At 41.4% G+C, this 19051-nt stretch overlaps 1 pseudogene; it reads left to right on the forward strand.

The window, feature by feature from the left end:
- The first annotated feature begins 488 nt into the window (after nt 1-488).
- LOC100981000 (X antigen family member 5-like) lies at nt 489-5491 on the forward strand (annotated as a pseudogene).
- Nucleotides 5492-19051: the final 13560 nt, after the last annotated feature.

Here is a 19051-nt window from a genome sequence, read left to right on the forward strand (position 1 = left end):
GTATAGTGCCCTGCAGAGGTGCCCAACCAGTGAGGACCACCCAGCGCTGTGTGGCAACTTCTCAACTCCATCTTGGAAGTTCCAATGGGTGGGGCTCTGCGTTCCAACAAAACTTGATTTTCAGGGGGAAATGGGCCTAGCAACTGGGTGTGTGACAAAAGCCATGGTCACTTTAATTTTAATTCTCAAGGTGTATTTTCCTAAATGCGTCATGATGGAGAGTCCAGCTGTGAAACTAAACCTCATCGGAAATACCATGTGTCTTGCCATGAGCATTAAGACATTGCTCAGCTAGCTTGATCAAATTAAGTGGCTGTGCAAGCATTCGATTCAGAAGGCATGCACATTGATACAAGCCCTGTGTCATACTTTTCAATATATTACCAACTTTTTAAAAAATAACAAGTTAACATTTAGCCGTGGAAACGCTCAAATATAGTATCCTCTTACGTGCATTTTCCCACAGTATTCTGTTTGCAGAGTGAAATATGAGTTGGCGAGGAAGATCAACATGTAGATCAAGACAATATTTACAGCCTGTTCAACCGATTGGGCCTCTGCTTGTGAATGTCTTACCATTCGATGTTTTCTATTTGCAGAAAGTTATTTTTCTGATAGTGTTTTTGGACTCGTATAGATACACTGATAAAGGCCTCCCATGTTGATAAAAAATGATTGTGGCATCTCATGAAGGAAAGACTAACCCAAGAAGACTAAGTACTGGTTTTGCGTGGATTTTGCTGATGATTCCTTCCTCATGCTTATCCATAGCACATTACATACATTCAATCCAAGGTAAATTAAAATGGCTTCCAAAGCCATTGAGGATAACTGCCTTAGAGTAACCTCTCTATGGGAAGAGTAACTTTATGAAGAATAAGTATGTGGAATAGTGTTGGGATAGTGTTGGAGCATGTCTTTCGACATGCTTATGATCAGAAGTACCTATGTAATCTGTATATTCATATTATTGACATGTATTGATAAAACTTTGCACACACACAGACACACACACACACACACACCTCGTCCCAGGAGCCCAGTGTGCCAGAGCCTTAACAAGAGGAACCACAAGCTGAAAGTCAGAATGGTACACCTGGTCAGAAGACAGAAGAAGATCAGGGTGCAGCTGAGATTCGAGGTGGTGGGAAGGGAAAGAAAGAATGTCTATGGGGGGAGGAGGCCTGTATGTGCATCATGCCCTATGCCATGACCAGTAACAGGAGGAAAGAAAACATTAGGAAAGGATCTAAAACATTTGCTGAGAGTTGGCTGGAAACGTGACAGGCATAGTTTGCAGCTTCCTGCAGTCCCTGGATATGATGATTCTTCTCTTTTTCTTCGAGATGCATTTTGTAGGCTTGAAAATACAGTTCTTCCTAAATCAGATGAAACTGTTTAATTGGTTGTATAAAAATGTACATTATTTCACTCATTTAATTTGATCTTCTTAGGATGTTGCAGTGTGACCTCCTCAGCCATGCTGTCCACAGTGTTGTAAGCACCCTTTAATAGCATGTGGAGTGCCAAGTCACCCTACCTTTTAACATCCTGAATAAAGACCATTTGCAAAGGGATGTTAGCCCCATTTTATCAATAAGAAACCTGAGACTTGGAGATAGAGGTTTTCCAAGACCACTTGACTCATGGAGAAGGAATTCATATTTTGTTCCAAGGTTTGCATTCTTTCTACCATCTATGTTGTTAGAAAATATGAATGATTTTGCTTACGAATGTTTAATACTCGGATGTCTCTGTACTATAAGATACTTCAATATTGGCTCAGGACAAAACACAGTTCAGTGAAGCAGGATAGCAACCCCAGAAAAGAGCTCAGTGAATGAAAGCCACTGTTGCATTTTCCTCTGTATTTTTGACAGTATATTTGGCAAAAGCTGGATAATTCAGGACACTAGCATACAGGTAGCTATATTAGTAGGATTTTGAAAGGGCTTTTAAAAGTTGTTTAAATACTTTTGTAATTAGAAACCCCAAAGTACGATAAGATTATCATGAAACAGAAATAATTTCCTCAATGGATAGCATTTTAAAACTAAACATAGACCGAATTTGGGCCATGTATTATTTTAGCAATTCACTGTTGAGGGATTTCCAGAATATGAGTCAACAATGCCCATTAATTTCTTTGCACTTCAGTTCCAGTACTCTCACTGGAAGACAGTGATTTTGCTATTATATTTTGTACTGTTTCTTAATGGCAATCATGTATGGAAAGTCACATAGAGGGCCTTTGGACCTAAGCATCGCTTTAATTAAGTTTAACTCCAACATTTTCAAGGTACTTCAACACGGGAGGAGTGTCAGGAGTATAAGATTTGTCATAGGGCCACCAATACATTGATCTAATTCTTCAGAAAATTACATTTAAGGTATGATTTAATTGCTTTCCATGGGGCAGTCTTCAGAATTCCTAGATAGCAGATACTCACTGTTTATAATACACAAGGTTAAAGTATAGGAAACAGAGGTGTGGTGTGATTTATCCTCAGATTGTCATTTAAGATAAGGTATCATAATACAGGAAAACAAAGGCGTGGCATCTTTGCATCACATTTATAACCACAGTTGCCTACAGGCTTTTATTGCGTAACACTGAGGAAAAGAATATTATCATTTCCTTAGTTATCTCCTTGTTTGCCTGCTTTAATTAATAACCTTTGTGTTTTTCAGCGCCTGACCTGGCAGCTGATTTCCAGGAGCTGTCTCAGTCAAAGACTGGGGTAAAGGCAGAGATGGTCCTGATGTCCAGGGGAAGATTCTGCCAAAATCAGAGCAATTTAAAATCTCATAAGGAGGTATGTTATCCATTAAGATTCAGAATTATATGCTTTCTGTTTTCCATAAAATTATATTTTTGATAATAAAAAGAGAGAACATCACTGCCTCTTTAAACAGAATTCAAATGCAGACCTTTCTTGGAAGGTAGTTCAGACCCAACATGCCTGACTGCAAGACTGAAACACTATCAGATACAGAAACAAACAGGCTCAAAGCCATATTGAATCATCAAATAGGAAAGCATTTTCTTACTTCTGAGTATATCCAACAGCTAACAATTTTCAGATTATTTTCTAATTTCTGCTTTTCATGAATGCATAATACATTTGTAATGCCATCTTATATGAAATATGCTGATCCCTGAAGGAGATCCTAGTACCAGCTCTAACATAATTTGTGAGATTCTGGACAAATCACATAAATCCTACACCCATTTTTGCTTTTATTGAAAGTAGTGAATGCACATCAGATAGATTAAAATCCATTTCAATGCTGATTTCTGCATGCTCTGGTTCTGTTGGAGAGAAAACAAAGATACTCTGATTTTCATGATTTGTTTTTCGTAACAATCATCTTCAGTTCAATTGTAATATCTGAGTTGAGATTCCATTGCTCCTAAGAAAATGAGTGGGGACTCTGCTTGATCTTTGTTTTTGTGAATGGAGACTTTCATGAGTGTTCTTGGATTTTGTCAGATTCTGAATTCTCAGGCTCTTAAACAATGATTGCATTTTAAATCTTTCCCGCAGTGAAGGCTCGAATGACTGAATAATAACATGGCAAGAGACAGTCAGGTTTCTGTGGCCGATAAGTAGGGAGCATGCATGTAGGTCAGTGATGCTCAAAGTGGGTGTAAGATGCCTGTGCTAAGCATGATCCCTGCCCTCCAGTCCCTTCATGAGCTACTGTGTGTAATTAGATTGAAGACACATATGATAGGATCACCTCTAACCGTATCAGAGGTTACATATTAGAGGTTTCTGCCTTCAGTCATCAGATGATACGATGTAAAGTTCAAAGACTGTAATGTACCAAATCCTGTGTAGTAGACATAAATATCTTTTATACACATTTTCAAAATTGCTGACTTAATTAGAAGAACTTCTGAATTTAAAGGAAGCATTGCATGTTCAACGGAGAAATTACCTAAATGTTTTTACTCTACACTGCAGAACCCTTCCATTCGACTATTTATATTAAAAGATAGTTTTTCAGATGATTTTCAGGAGCCTATTGAAAAGGCATCAGTTGAATTCTTCAGACAGTCATAGCCTTAAATGCACATCTTATTAAAATAGATAGCAAATTACATGATACAAGAAAATAATACCAAGAAATAAAAAAATTATAAAAGAGTCACAGAATGAACTTAAGGAAGAAGGAAGCAGGCAGTAAATAAAAGGTACAAATCATTAACAAAAGGAAAACTAATCCAAAATTAATAAATTTAATAGATTGTTCTTTTGAGAAATAGCTGTGAAGAGAGCATCTAGTAGTTTACACAATCTTGAAGAAAATGGATAAAGCACAGCACGGAATATGAGCAAGACACAGATATTGAGTGTAGGGCATAATTGAAAGTGAATACACTCTTGAATACTAATATTTTCAGAGTATGGATGAAATATTTCGCATGCTAGGAATGCCTACATTATTCAATCTATCCTTGTAATACCTGAATATCTGAACATCACAAAGACTCTGTATGAGCTTGTGAAATTTGCCAGTTGTCCCTCACAACAATTACTTTTAGAAGCAAATATTTAGCTTTCCCAGTTGTCTTTCTCTCCTTTTTCATTTCCCTCTCCATTTCTTTTTTTTTGCCACACTGTTTATGATGCGTACCTCTTTCATAGTGTAATATCAATAATGATAGTGACAGCTTAAAACTTGTATGACCATTTAATTAATTATACAAAGAGGAATACTTTCTGGTGAAAAAACTATCATTATTCATATTAACATGAGGTCTGCAGGTGAAAACTAGATGCAAATGGTTACTGTATGTTAAAACACACACACACACACACACACACACACACACACACAGAGAGAGAGAGAGAGAGAGAGAGAGAGAGAAGAGTAAACTAGCCCAAAGCAATATTTTTACACTTCTGCATAATAGAGAAAAAACAAATGCAATACTGGCCTTTCTATTCATTTCACTTATGTATTTCCTAATGTAACATTAACTATTTTCTCAAAACATAGTTTTCTGAGTATTTGCAGGAGCCCATTGGATATCCAGACCATAGTTTCAAGCCAAAACATTAAATTATACATTTTTCACAAATTCCTTCTGTTTCTTAGGTTTTTTGTGTTCTGGTTGTATTTTGAGTAAAACCCTACACAATGTTTACTATCTAATTTAACCTCTTTCAATAGGTTCACTGGATTTAATGTATTCTGACCTCGGACTGTCTTTTGGTTTCCTTCTAGCACCAAAAGCAGGTTGTGTTTAAAACATGTTGCTAATGTATATGCTTGGAAGTGTATCTTCAAAGTCTCTACAGAGATCTAGTTGAATGCGCTAGCCATAGGGTGACTTTTAGGCTTCTGGTTTTAGTCCACTGTATAAAACTAAAACTTTGGTGTCCTTTGTATACCTTTCATTTCATCTGAATACAGTTCTGCTAGTAATGTTCCCTCCTGTTATATTTCTGTTGCAGGTAAAGGGCAACCACAGGTTTAAACGAAGACAAGCTGAAAGAATGCAAGCTGAATTTTTCTGAGATATTTGGCTTTAAAAAAATCTCAATAAAGCTTTACAGCTTTCTCCAAAGAAGTCTTGCACATCTTTTGTTCATTTATTCTCACATATTAGACGCTAATGAAAATTGTGGCTGGGTGCAGTGGCTCACACCTGTAATCCCAGCCCTTTGGGAAGCTGAGGCAGCAGGATTGCTTGAGCTTGGGAGACTGAGATGTGCCTGGGCAACATGGGAAAATACCCTCTCTGCAAAAATAAATGAATGAATGCATGAATGTATTCATGTATGGATGTAGCTGTAGTCCCAGCTACTCTGGAGGCTGAGGTGGGAGGATCCCTGGAGCCCAGCAGGTCGAGGATGCAGGTAGTCACGTTCATGCCACTACAACTCCAGCCTGGGTGACTGAGACTCTGTTTGAATAAAAAATAGTACAATTTTTCAAACTTTGCATTCTCATTGATCTGGTATCCACAGGTGTGGTATTGTGAAATATATATTTGGTCCCACACCCCACTTACTGATATACAACTCCTACAATATTTAGAATCTCCACATAGTGATGCCAGTGAGTTGCCTGAAGGCTAGCAGTTCCTAGGTAGCTCTAGGATGGGGGATTAGAGCATTGGGACTTTCAGCCCCATCCCCAACATTCAGGGCAGGGAGAGGGGCTGAAGGTTAAGTTGATTGCCAATGGTTGGCCAACGGGTTAATCAATTATGCCTATATAATGAAAACCTCCATCAAAACCCAAAGTATAGGGTTCAGAGAGCTTTAGGCTAGCTGAACACATGGAGGGTAGCATGCCCATAGAGGGCATGGAAGCTCCCTTCCCCTTCCTTCATTCCTTCCCCTATGTAGGTCTTTATATGCATCCTTTGTTAGGGTATCCTATTTGCCACAAAATATGTGAGCATTCCCTAGGCCATATAGCTGGATGAAAGAATTAGGGCCTAGGTAGAAGAAAGGGGAAAGCAACTAGGGCAACTTCCTGAAGCAAAATTACTTCGGTCCTACCTACACTGTCTCTTATAAGTTATGATAGCCATGGGTTTCTATCCTGCCTCTCACACACTGGCCTTGACATGGTGGGCAAGACACATCCTGTGGGACTGTTTACCCATTTCTGAAGTTGAAATTACAATATTTACACTAAACAGTGGCTATGAAGAATAAATGAAATAATATAGGAAGCAGGTATTACATAGCACATAAATTTATTAGTTATATTTCCTTAATCCCTTTAAAATTTTAAATAATGTTCTTTCATTTTGCATTATAATTACATCTCTAGTATGTTACCGATGCTTTGGAATTTCAAGTAGGAATATCAATCTACCTTCTTAAATGCATTTGACTTCACAAGCATATTTTATTTAAATATGTAAATAAAATAGCAATGTAGCTGGTATCAGACATGGCATTGATTCTGAAGCTGATTTGTAAATAACTGAGGTGTGACAAGGCCAACCCTATGGCAGCAGTTTGGGCCAAAAAATTTCTTTGTTGTGTGTGATGCCATGAAGAATAAGTCAATATTCTGGTCAGGTAACACCACATAACTCAAAACAATAGTGTGTCAGTTGCTCAAGCAGTCCCTAAGCAGCCCTGTGGTGGCTAATGGGGCCACAAGGATCACCAGTGCAGTTGCTTTTGGCTTGTCATATATTCATAGATTTGCTGGGTAAAAAGACAATGAACTCAAATTGATCCAAGTGGTTGAACACTTGCAGACGCAGCTAATGCAGATCGACACTGTCTCAGCACTGTGTCCCTACCCCCGCAATACCACACTGAATCAGAGATACTCAGTGATAGCATAGATGTTGGGTCTCTGCCTGGGAGTAGCCCACAGTCATACCCTAAGGCCAAATTGGAAACCACACTGAATCCTGAACCCAAGATCACCCCTGACAGAACTGCGACTATGGGACAGCAGGGGTGACCCAGCTCCCAAACATCCCACACAGAACACTTAGTGATGTCATCCACGCTTGTGAAGAGGAGAAACTGGTGTCAATGAGTACCCTGAACTTACTGCCTTCTAACAGTTTGCCTAAATCAAAGACCCAAATGAATTGTTTGGACTGGAAGAGGAACCCTAAAGGGAAAGGTCCTTCAGTGGGAGGCCACACTGGGGGCCTTGGCCAGCTCCTGCCTGATGAATGTATGACCTGCTGGGGGTGCCCTAACAAGAGTAGATTCTTGGTGCCCAGGAGTACCACCTATGCCCTCTGGGATTGTTTTTACTTGTGTGCACTCACTATCCATCACTGCCTTATCCCTGGAAGGCATTCACATCAGCTTCATCTTCCTGGCCAGAGTTGCGCTGAGCCTGAAATGGTGGCTCGGGCTGGACAAAAATGGTTAACACAGAATCTTAGGAAGGAGGTCCCCTGCCTTTCTAAGATAGACCTTCATCATTAATAGGATTTGTATAAGACGGCTATTATGGGAAATCTGATGTGTCAACTGTGTTATGCCATAAAGCACAAAAAATGTTCACTTTGACCATGGTAGATGTCTCTGTGAAAAGTTTTCTCCACATAAGAACTAACATGTACATTGGCAGACTTTGGGTATACCTAATTGCCCTCTATAATGTCGGTGGGCCTCATCCAGTCACTTGAAGGCCTTCAGAGAAAAAGACTGGGGTCCTTTCAAGATGAAGAATTTCTGCCTCCACACTGCTCTTGGATTTGAGCTCTCATATCAGCTCTTCCCCAGGTCTGCAGCCTGACATCCTGCTCTGCAAGATTTGGACTTGCCAGCCCACACAGTTGCATGAGCCAGTACCTCAAAATCAATGTCTCTCCTCAAAATCAATGTCTCTCTCTCTGTCTGTCTCTCTACACGCATGCAAACACACACACACACACTCACATGAACACAGAGTAACTCTAACCAATAGGCTGCTTACATCTGGGACCCTTAAGGGGCATAACTGAGATCACTACTGCAGGTTGGTCTCACTCTGCTGCATGGCTCCTAAGGTAGAGGCCTGTGGCATTCCCCTCACATCCTCTGCAGACTGACATCCAAATGGCTTATCACTGTGAGTCTGGGTTTGGTTATCCAACCATGTAGCGATCACTACAATTCCACAGGTGTTCCCTGCCCTCCTTCTGCCTGTGAGTTCTTCTGTTCTATCCTGAGGACACACAGATCTACTGGGTATGTTTCCAAACTTCCAGGAAGGACCTGGGAGCCTGGTGAGGGAGATACACCTGCGAAGGGAACTTCAGTGCAGTAACAGCAATGGGCATAACCGGTGTGTTCACCAAATCATGAGAGATCACACTACCAACATCGCCCACTTGATTTTCCCCATCAACTAACAGCTTATCTTGGAAACGATAGTTTTGGTAGCTAAGTTGGACTCCCCTTATTCTGTTTTCCACAGGAATCCACAGATTCAAAGCAAACTGATACTGAAATGTTGTGTCAAATTGGAATGCAAGAATGGAATGCCCTGTAGTGGTATGATTTCTGAAGCAGTCAATAAGTCTTTATAAGTTCCCAGATGAAGCAACATACAAGCATTCCTCAGTTTACAGGGAGTGACATGTTTGGAAAATCCAGTTACAAGCTTAATTTTTTTTTAACTATAGACTCCATTTTTTAAAAAATTTAGTATAATTTTCTAAATTTTGTATTCTGACTCAGCTGGTATGCACAGTTATGATATTATGAAATACATATTTGGTCCTAGACCATGCTTCCTGGTATAGAACTCCTACAATTTTTAGGATCTCTACAAAGTGGTGTCTTTTTGTATGCTAGTGAGTTGACTGATGGCTGGCAGCACCTAAGTAGCTCTAGGCTGGGGAATAAGAGGGTTGGGACTTTCAGCCTCACCCCCAAACATCAGGGAAGGGAGAGGGGCTGAAGGTTAAGTTGACCACCTGTGGCGGGCCAACGGTTTAATCAATCACGCCTACAAAATGAAAACCTCCATGAAAACCCAAAAGGACAGGATTCAGAGAGGCTCCAGCCTAGCTGAACACATGGAAGGAAGCATACCCGTAGAGGGCATGGAAGCTCCCTGCCCCTTTCCCCAGACCTCACCCTATGTGTCTCCTCATCTGCTTCCTTTCTTAGGGTATCCCATTTGCCACAAAACATGTAAGAAGTCCCTAAGCTACAGAACTGGATGAAAGAATTAGGGCCTAGGTAGAAGAAAGGGGCAAGCAACCAGGGCAACTTGCTGAAGCAAGATGACTTGGGTCCTACCTACACTCTCTCTTTATAGGTTATGGCATGAAATAGTCACGGGTTTCCATCCTGCCTCTCACATACTGGCCTTGAGATGGTGGGCAATATGCTTACATCCTTTGGGACTGTTTCCCTTCTTCCAAAGTAGAAATTACAATATTTACACTAAATACTTGCTATGAAGAATGAAGGAAATAACATACCAAGTAGGCATTACATTGCAGATAAATTTGGATTACTACTTAGATTTCCTTTTTCCCTTTAGATTTCAAACATTTTCATTTCATTTTTCCTTATAACTGCATCTCTAGTATGTGATAAGTGCTTTTGAATTTCAATTTGGAATGTCAAGTTACTTTTAATCTGCATTTGACTTCAGAAAATTATTTGATTTAAATAAACGTATTAGTGAAATAGCAGTGTAGCTGGTGTCAGACATGTTATTGATTCTGAAGTTGATTGGAAAATAACCGAGGTGTGATAAAGCCAACCCCAAGTCAGTACTATGTACCAAAAACCTGTTTGCTATGTGTAATGCCAAGAAGAATAAGTCAATATTCTGGCCATTCAGCACCACACAACTCAATACAGTAGTGTGTCAAGTGCTCAAGCCATCCGTAAGCAGCCCTGTCGTGGCTAACAGGGCCACAAGGATCACCACTGCAGTTATTAGTTTACCTTGTCACATATTCATAGATTTGGCCAATAAGGAGATCATGAGCCCAAATGGATCCAAGTGGTTGATTGCTTGCAGACACAGCAAAAGCAAGATCAGCATTGCTTTGGCACCATGTTCCTAGTCCCATAGAATGACAGTGAATTGGGGGTTCTCAGTGACAGCAAAGATGGTTGGTCTCTCCACCTGTGAGGAGCCCACAGCCGTACCTTAAGGCAGTGGGCACTTTTATACTCCATAACTGTACCCTAAGATGAGGAAAGGTCTGTGCTTACCTGAAACTAGGGAGATGGATGAAGAATGGCCTTGTTTCAGCCTCCAACCAGATAGGGAACTGGTGAGAAATAACCTGTAGCAGTTCCCCCACCATGCTTCCTATCTCCCCTTGCTCCAAGGGCATTCAATGTATTCTGCCAAGACTCAGGTTAGCCTGGAATCTAGTTTTGCATATGTGCCCTATGTGGTGACCTGTTAGAGCTCCAGGGCACCGTGGCAGATGCATTACCCTAGAGTGTCCAGCACAAAATCAAGGATCATATGTAAGGTGCCTAGAAACATATCATCTACAATAATGTCTCCTAAACAGAGGCGATGCTTTTCTGTTAGGATCATTACAGAAGATAGATTATTCAATTCAGTAGACATGCATTGATGGCCTGCCATGTTACAGGAAATATCTGGGGTGCTGGAAATTGGAAGACCAACCAACAACACGTGGTACTTTCTGTGGGGGCTGTCACACTGTGGTGGGGTGGAGAGATCCTTAAACAGAAGAGCAGCTGAAGTGCAAAGGAGAAACACAGGGAAGGGAGCCATGGGAATAAAAAACAATGAATGTAGTGGCCAAAGGGAAGGAAGAATACATCCTTAAGGTATGTGCCTTCTATGCCGATTTTGCTGAGGGATTTAATCATAAAGTGATGCCGGATTTTGTCAAATGCACTTTCTGCATCTGTTGAGATGATCATGTGACTTTTGTTTCTAATTCTGTTTATGTGGTGTATCACATTTATTGACTTGTGTATGTTAAACCATCCCTGCATTCCCGGTATGAAACCCACTTGATCATGGTGGATAGTTTTTTTGATATGCTGTTGGATTCAGTTTCCTAGTATTTTATTGAGGATTTTTGCATCTATGTTAATCACGTAACATAAACCTATAATGTTTGATCAATTCTCCAAAGGAAAGAATAAAGAGATAAGCCAAGGAATACATGAAAACTGACAGAGAGAAGCAAGTACAACAAAATAGAGTAATGTAAATCCAGAAAGGCAACTAAAGTACAATGGCATCCCCCAAATAAACACATAGACTGAGAGAAAAAAATGCAGAGCCCAGAAATAAATCCATGCACTTATAATCAAATGAATTTGACAAAGGTGTCAAGCACACACAGTGAGGGAAGGACAGCCTTCAATAAATGGTAATGGCAAAATGGTATATCCACATGCAGAGGAATGAAATTCAACCCTCATCTCTCACCATATAAAAAGTCAACTTAAAGTAAATTAAAACCTTATAATGTAAGACCCGAATCTATGAAATTACCAGAAGAAAACATAGGGAAGAAGCTCCATGACATTGGTCTGGGCAATGATTTTTTTGGGATATGATTCTAAAAGCACAGGGAACAACAACAAAAGTAAACAAATAAAATTATCTCAAACTCAAAAACTTCTGCACAGCAAAATAAACAATCAACAGTGTGCAAAGACACTTTGTCTCCTCCTCCTTAATGCCTCCTCCTTAATGCCTCCTCCTTAAGGCCTCCTCCTTAAGGCCTCCTCCTTAATGCCTCCTCCTTAAGGCCTCCTCCTTAATGCCGTGTTATTTCCTTTGTACTGACCACAATATTTCTATTCTTTTGATGTAAATAAGAAGTGTGACTATACTTCTTTTCAATCATAAACTTGTGGTTAATAGCCAGAATATCATCGCCTACTTTGGGATATTTTCGACGTTTCCAAGTGCAGCTGTGGTTGTTGGAATGATTGGTAGGGGCTACTGGCATTTGGGGACTCAGTGTCACAGGGAGGCAAACATCTTTTGCCAGAGTCTTCAATAAACCGGATTTTCCATACATGTCACTTCACTGTAAACTGAGGGAGGCTGGTATGTTGCTTCATCTGGGAAGTTATGAAAGACTTACTGACTCCATTGGAAGATCACATCACTTCAGGTCATTCCATTCTTGGATCCCACTCTGACACAACATGCCAGTATCAGTTTGCTTTGTAGCTCTGCATGCCCGAGGGAAACAACGAAGGGAATCCATCTTACCTACCAACAGGATCTTTTCCAGGATAAGCTTCACCACACACCCCAGCTGGCCCCAAACCACTTGTTATTGTTGTTTCAGAAGGGGTCTGTTGCTCTGCCTGGAGTGCAGTGGAGAAACCATGGCTCACTGCAGCCTTGACCTCCCAGGCTCAAGTGATCCTTCCATCTCAGCCTCCCAAGTAGCTGGGAAAACACACAGGTTCCACCACCCCTGGCCATTTTTTAATTTTTTTGTAGAGGTGGGGTATCCTTATGTTGCCCAGGCTGATCTCAAACTCCTGGATTCAAGCAATACTTATGCCTCAACCTCCCAATGTGCTGCAGTTAGGGGCATGGGCCACCTCACCTATCCCTGAACCACTTTTTTTTTTTTTTTAATCACAGAAACCAAGATAGAGGAAGAAGGAGCCTGCAAGCCCTCCTGGGGAAAATTGTGTCCTTCTTCATGCTACCCTGCTATTTCCTCTGCACCAACTCCAACATTCCTATTTTTTGATGTAAATAAGAAGCTTGAGGATACTTTGTTTCAATCATAAACTTGTGGTTTATTGCCCCAATATCTTTGCCCACTTTGGGTCATTTTGGAAATTTTTGAGGGCAGCTGCAGTTGTTGGAATGATTGGCAGGGGCTACTGGCATTTGGGGACTGAGTGTTACAGGGAAGTAAACGTCTTTTTCCAGAGTCTTCACTAAACTGGATTTTCCATACATGTCACTCCCTTTAAACCGAGGGGGGCCTGTATGTTGCTTCATCTGGGAACTTATAAAGACTTATTGACTGCTTGAGAAATCACATCACTGCAGCGCATTCCATTCTTGGATTCTACTCCGACACAACATTCCGGTATCAGTTTGCTTTGTATGTGTCCATTCCTGGAGAAAATAGAAAAAGGGGAATGCAACTTACCTATGAACGTGACCATTTCCAGGATAAGCTGTTAGTTGATGGGGAAACTTAAGTGGGAGATGTTGGTAATGTGATCTCTCATGAGTTGGTGAACATACTGGCTATGCCTGTTGCTGTAACTGATGTTGCATATGTATGTCCCTCACCAGGCTCCCAGTGCCTTCCTGAAGGCTGGAAACATACCCTATAGATCTCTGTATCCTCAGGATGGAACAGAGGACCTCACATACAGAAGGAGAGCAGGGAACACTTGTGGAATGGTAGTGATCTGTACATGGTTGGGTGACCAAACCCTGAGTCACAGTGATGAGCCCCATGGATGTCAGTCTGCAGAGGGTGGGAGGAGAATGCCATGCAGCAGAGTGAGACGAACCTGCAGTACTAATCTCAGTTACGCCCTTTAAGCATCCCAGATGTAAGCAGCCTATTGGTTAGGGTTCCCGTGTGTGTGTGTGTGTGTGTGTGTGTGTGTGTGTAGAGATTGAGAGAGAGAGAGAGAGATTGAGTTTGAAGACCTAGCTCATGCAACTGTTGTGAATGGCAAGTCCAAATCTCACAGAGCTGGATGTCAGGCTGGAGAGCCTGGGCAGAGGTGATATGAGAGCTCAAATCCAAGGGCAGGGTGGAGGCAGAATTTCTTCATCTTGAGGAGGACCCCAGTCTTCTTCTCTGAAGGCCTTCAAGTGACTGGTTGAGGCCCACCCACATTGGGGAGGTTTACCCAAAGTCTGCTGATTTGAATGCTACTTCTCTTGTAAAGAAAACCCTACACGGAGACATCTACCCTGGTCAAAGTGAACATTTCTCATGCATTGTGACCTAGCAAAGTTGACACATCAGATTTCCCATCATAGCCATCTTATACAAATCCTATTAATGATGAAGGTGTATCTGACAAAGGCAGGGGACTTCCTAAGATTCTGTATTAACCATTTTTATCCAGCCCAAGCCAGCATTTCTGGCTCAGCACAACTCCGGCCAGGAAGCTGAAGCTGATGTGAATGCCTTCCAGCGATAAGGGAGTGATGGGCTAGTCAGGGCGCACAGGCAATCCCAGAGGGCACAGGTGGTACCCCTGGACAACAAGAGTTTACCCTTGTTAGGGCACCCCCAGCAGGACATACAGTCATCAGGCAGGAGCTGGCCAAGGCCTCCATTGTGGCATCCCACAAAGAAACCTTTCCCTCTAGGGTTCCCCGTTCAGTCTAAAAAATTGATTTGCATCTTTGGTGACTCTCAGTCCATTCTGGAAGGTGGGAAGAGAGCCAGCCAGCAGCATTAAAGCCCTACTGTGTGGCAGGGGAGAAGCTAGGGAAAGTCCCTCATTTTCTGTCAGTTAGCCATGGCATCAACCAGGACAGATTATCACTCCCACTTCCCAGATCCAGCACACAGGAAGCAGCTCCAGCTGAATGGCAGAGATGCCTAGCTGAGTACTGCCAGAATTCCCTTTTTGTCTTTTCCTAGGCCTTCAATGATACTGCCAAATACTTCTCTGAGAAAGAATGGGAAAAGATGAAAGCCTCAGAGAAAATCATCTATGTGTATATGGAGAGAAAGTATGAGGCCATGATTAAACAGGGTAACTGAAAGTTCTAGGTACAGACAAGTCTGGGGACACATGAGCATCCCTTTTCCTGCTTTGGCTACTTCTTAGGCTGCAGAAAGTACCCCACATTTTCCTTTTGTGCAGGGAAAAATCGCAAGGCAGCTTCTGGGTGCTCTGCTCTTCTGTATTCTGTCAGGGCTGAGGGCAGGGACTGGCCACAGTGGAGCTCATACCTGGATCCTGCACGTTTCTCTCCCTTAGGAGTCTGTTGTGATGAGCCCAACTGTCTCTGTGGCATCCCAGGCCTCCCCCAACCCGCCACCGCCCCCAACACACCCACCCTACCTTCTCTCGGCTTGTCTCTCTCTCTCTCTGTCTTTTTTTTTTTTTTTTTTTTAAGTCTGAGTCTCACTCTGTCACCTAGGATAGAGGGCAGTAGTGCAATCACAGCTCACTACAGCCTTGAATTCATGGCCTCAAGCAATCCTCCAGCCTTAGCCTCCCAAAGTGCTGGTACTACAGACATGAGCCACCATGGCAGGCCTAAGCGTGTCTCTTAAGGAATAAATGTTTTGCTTCTTACTAGGTTTCAAGGCTACCATCCCAACTTTCATGGGTGACAAAGGGGCCGCAGACTGCCAGGGGAATGATTTTGATAATGACCATAACTGCGGGAATCAGGGTGAGTAGATGGGAAGGGGCTGGAAAGGGTCTCCTCAAGCCCAACTGCTTTTCAGCTGAGCTACCTGGGAAAGACCCTCAAGCACTTGTTCCCTCATACACATCAGGGCTGAGTGAAAAAAAAAATTGCAGGTGGAAAGTTAACTACAGAGGCCATTCATATAAAACTTTAAAACATGCAAAACAAGAATATATATTTTTATGGATAATAAGTAAATGGTAAATGTATACAAACATGAATGTGAATAAAAAGCCATCAAATTAAGGTGACTGGCTGTAAGTGGAGGAGGGAGGGAGGGCAGGGATTGCTGAGTGCTGCACACACAGCTTCAGCTGTGACTTGTCGATAGTGTGTTTTGTTTGTTTTTGTTTTTGAGATGGAGTTTCACTCTTCTCGGCCAGGGTGGAGTGCAATAAGGCAATCTCAGCTCACTCTGACTTTCACCTCCTGAGTTCAAGTGACTCTCCTGTCTCAGCCTCCAGAGTAGCTGGGGTTACAGGTGCCCGCCCCCACACCCAGCTCATTTTTTAATGTTTGGTAGAGACGGGGTTTCACCATGTAGGCCAGGCTGGTCTCAAACTTCCTGACCTCAGGTGATCCACCCGCCTCAGCCTCCCAAAGTGCTGGGATTACAAGTATGAGCTACCACGCTCAGCCTGTTTGCAGTATTTCTAATATTCTGAATAAATAAATCAGACCTAACATAGCTGGGGGTAATGTTGAGATCCGACCAGACTCAATATTATTCCCCATACTTTTCTGTGTGTTTGAAATATTTCTTTTTAAAGGACATGTTGTTCTTCCTAAGCACTGTTAATGAATCAAAGGACAGTTAAGAAAATGTTAAAAGTGACAAAAAAAGAAAGAAAGTATTAAAACTGTGGATCCGCCAAAAACTTCAAGAGGTTGTTTCATTAACAGCAAGTAGGTATTGGATAGGTATCTTAGGAGTGAGGGTGATGAACAACATTATGTAATAAACATCGCTGTTTTTCTGTATCTTATCAAAACCAAATACTCTTCTCATTCCCAAACAACCCCAATTCTCCGTGATGAGCTTGGAAGAGAGTTTGAAAGAGTGATCCCTCATCCAACACAGAGAGAGATTTCCCACTTGTCAGTGAGCAGAGATAACATGGGGTGAAAAAAAGACAGGTTCTTGGCTAGACATCTTTGTACATTTCAGGAATATAAAGGGGACATATGTGTTTACTGGCTCTTCTGCTCTGACAACACAAATATACAAGGTCAGAATGTCCAAACCGTCTCCAATAGACCGATAACTCCCCAACTAAACAGGCCAGATTCTTTCAACTCCCACAATCACTATAAGAGATCTGAAATCAGGTAGCATGATGCTTCCAGCTTTGTTCTTTTGGCTTAGGATTGACTTGGCGATGCGGGCTCTTTTTTGGTTCCATATGAACTTTAAAGTAGTTTTTTCCAATTCTGTGAAGAAAGTCATTGGTAGCTTGATGGGGATGGCATTGAATCTACAAATTACCTTGGGCAGTATGGCCATTTTCATGATATTGATTCTTCCTACCCATGAGCATGGAATGTTCTTCCATTTGTTTGTATCCTCTTTTATTTCACTGAGCAGTGGTTTGTAGTTCTCCTTGAAGAGGTCCTTCACGTCCCTCGTAAGTTGGATTCCTAGGTATTTTATTCTTTTTGAAGCTATTGTGAATGGGAGTTCACTCATGATTTGGCTCTCTGTTTGTCTGTTATTGGTGTATAAGAATGCTTGTGATTTTTGCACATTGATTTTGTATCCTGAGACTTTGCTGAAGTTGCTTATCAGCTTAAGGAGATTTTGGGCTGAGAGGATAGGGTTTTCTAGATATACAATCATGTCATCTGCAAACAGGGACAATTTGACTTCCTCTTTTCCGAATTGAATACACTTTATTTCCTTCTCCTGCCTAATTGCCCTGGCCAGAACTTCCAACACTATATTGAATAGGAGTGGTGAGAGAGGGCATCCCTGTCTTGTGCCAGTTTTCAAAGGGAATGCTTCCAGTTTTTGCCAATTCAGTATGATATTGGCTGTGGGTTTGTCATAGATAGCTCTTATTATTTTGAGATACGTCCCATCAATGGTACTGGTACCAAAACAGAGATATACATCAATGGAACAGAACAGAGCCCTCAGAAATAACGCCGCATATCTACAACTATCTGATCTTTGACAAACCTGACAAGAACAAGAAATGGGGAAAGGATTCCCTATTTAATAAATGGTGCTGGGAAAACTGGCTAGCCATATGTAGAAAGCTGAAACTGGATCCCTTCCTTACACCTTATACAAAAATTAATTCAAGATGGATTAAAGACTTACGTGTTAGACCTAAAAACACAAAAACCCTAGAAGAAAACCTAGGCAATACCATTCAGGACATAGGCATGGGCAAGGACTTCATGTCTAAAACACCAAAAGCAATGGCAACAAAAGCCAAAACTGACAAATGGGATCTAATTAAACTCAAGAGCTTCTGCACAGCCAAAGAAACTACCATCAGAGTGAACAGGCAACCTACAAAATGGGAGAAAATTTTCGCAACCTACTCATCTGACAAAGGGCTAATATCCAGAATCTACAATGAACTCAAACAAATTTACAAGAAAAAAACAAACAACCCCATCAAAAAATGGGTGAAGGACATGAACAGACACTTCTCAAAAGAAGACATTTATGCAGCCAAAAAACACATGAAAAAATGCTCACCATCACTGGCCATCAGAGAAATGCAAATCAAAACCACAATAAGATACCATCTCACACCAGTTAGAATGGCGATCATTAAAAAGTCAGGAAACAACAGGTGCTGGAGAGGATGTGGAGAAATAGGAACACTTTTACACTGTTGGTGGGACTGGAAACTAGTTCAACCCTTGTGGAAGTCAGTGTGGCGATTCCTCAGGGATCTAGAACTTGAAATACCATTTGACCCAGCCATCCCATTACTGGGTATATACCCAAAGGATTATAAATCATGCTGCTATAAAGACACATGCACAAGTATGTTTATTGCAGCACTATTCACAATAGCAAAGACTTGGAACCAACCCAAATGTCCAACAATGATAGACTGGATTAAGAAAATGTGGCACATATACACCATGGAATACTATGCAGCCATAAAAAATGATGAGTTCATGTCCTTTGTAGGGACATGGATGAAATTGGAAATCATCATTCTCGGTAAACTATCACAAGAACAAAAAACCA

Source organism: Pan paniscus, chromosome X, assembly GCF_029289425.2.
Source record: "Pan paniscus chromosome X, NHGRI_mPanPan1-v2.0_pri, whole genome shotgun sequence".
Taxonomy (NCBI): domain Eukaryota; kingdom Metazoa; phylum Chordata; class Mammalia; order Primates; family Hominidae; genus Pan; species Pan paniscus.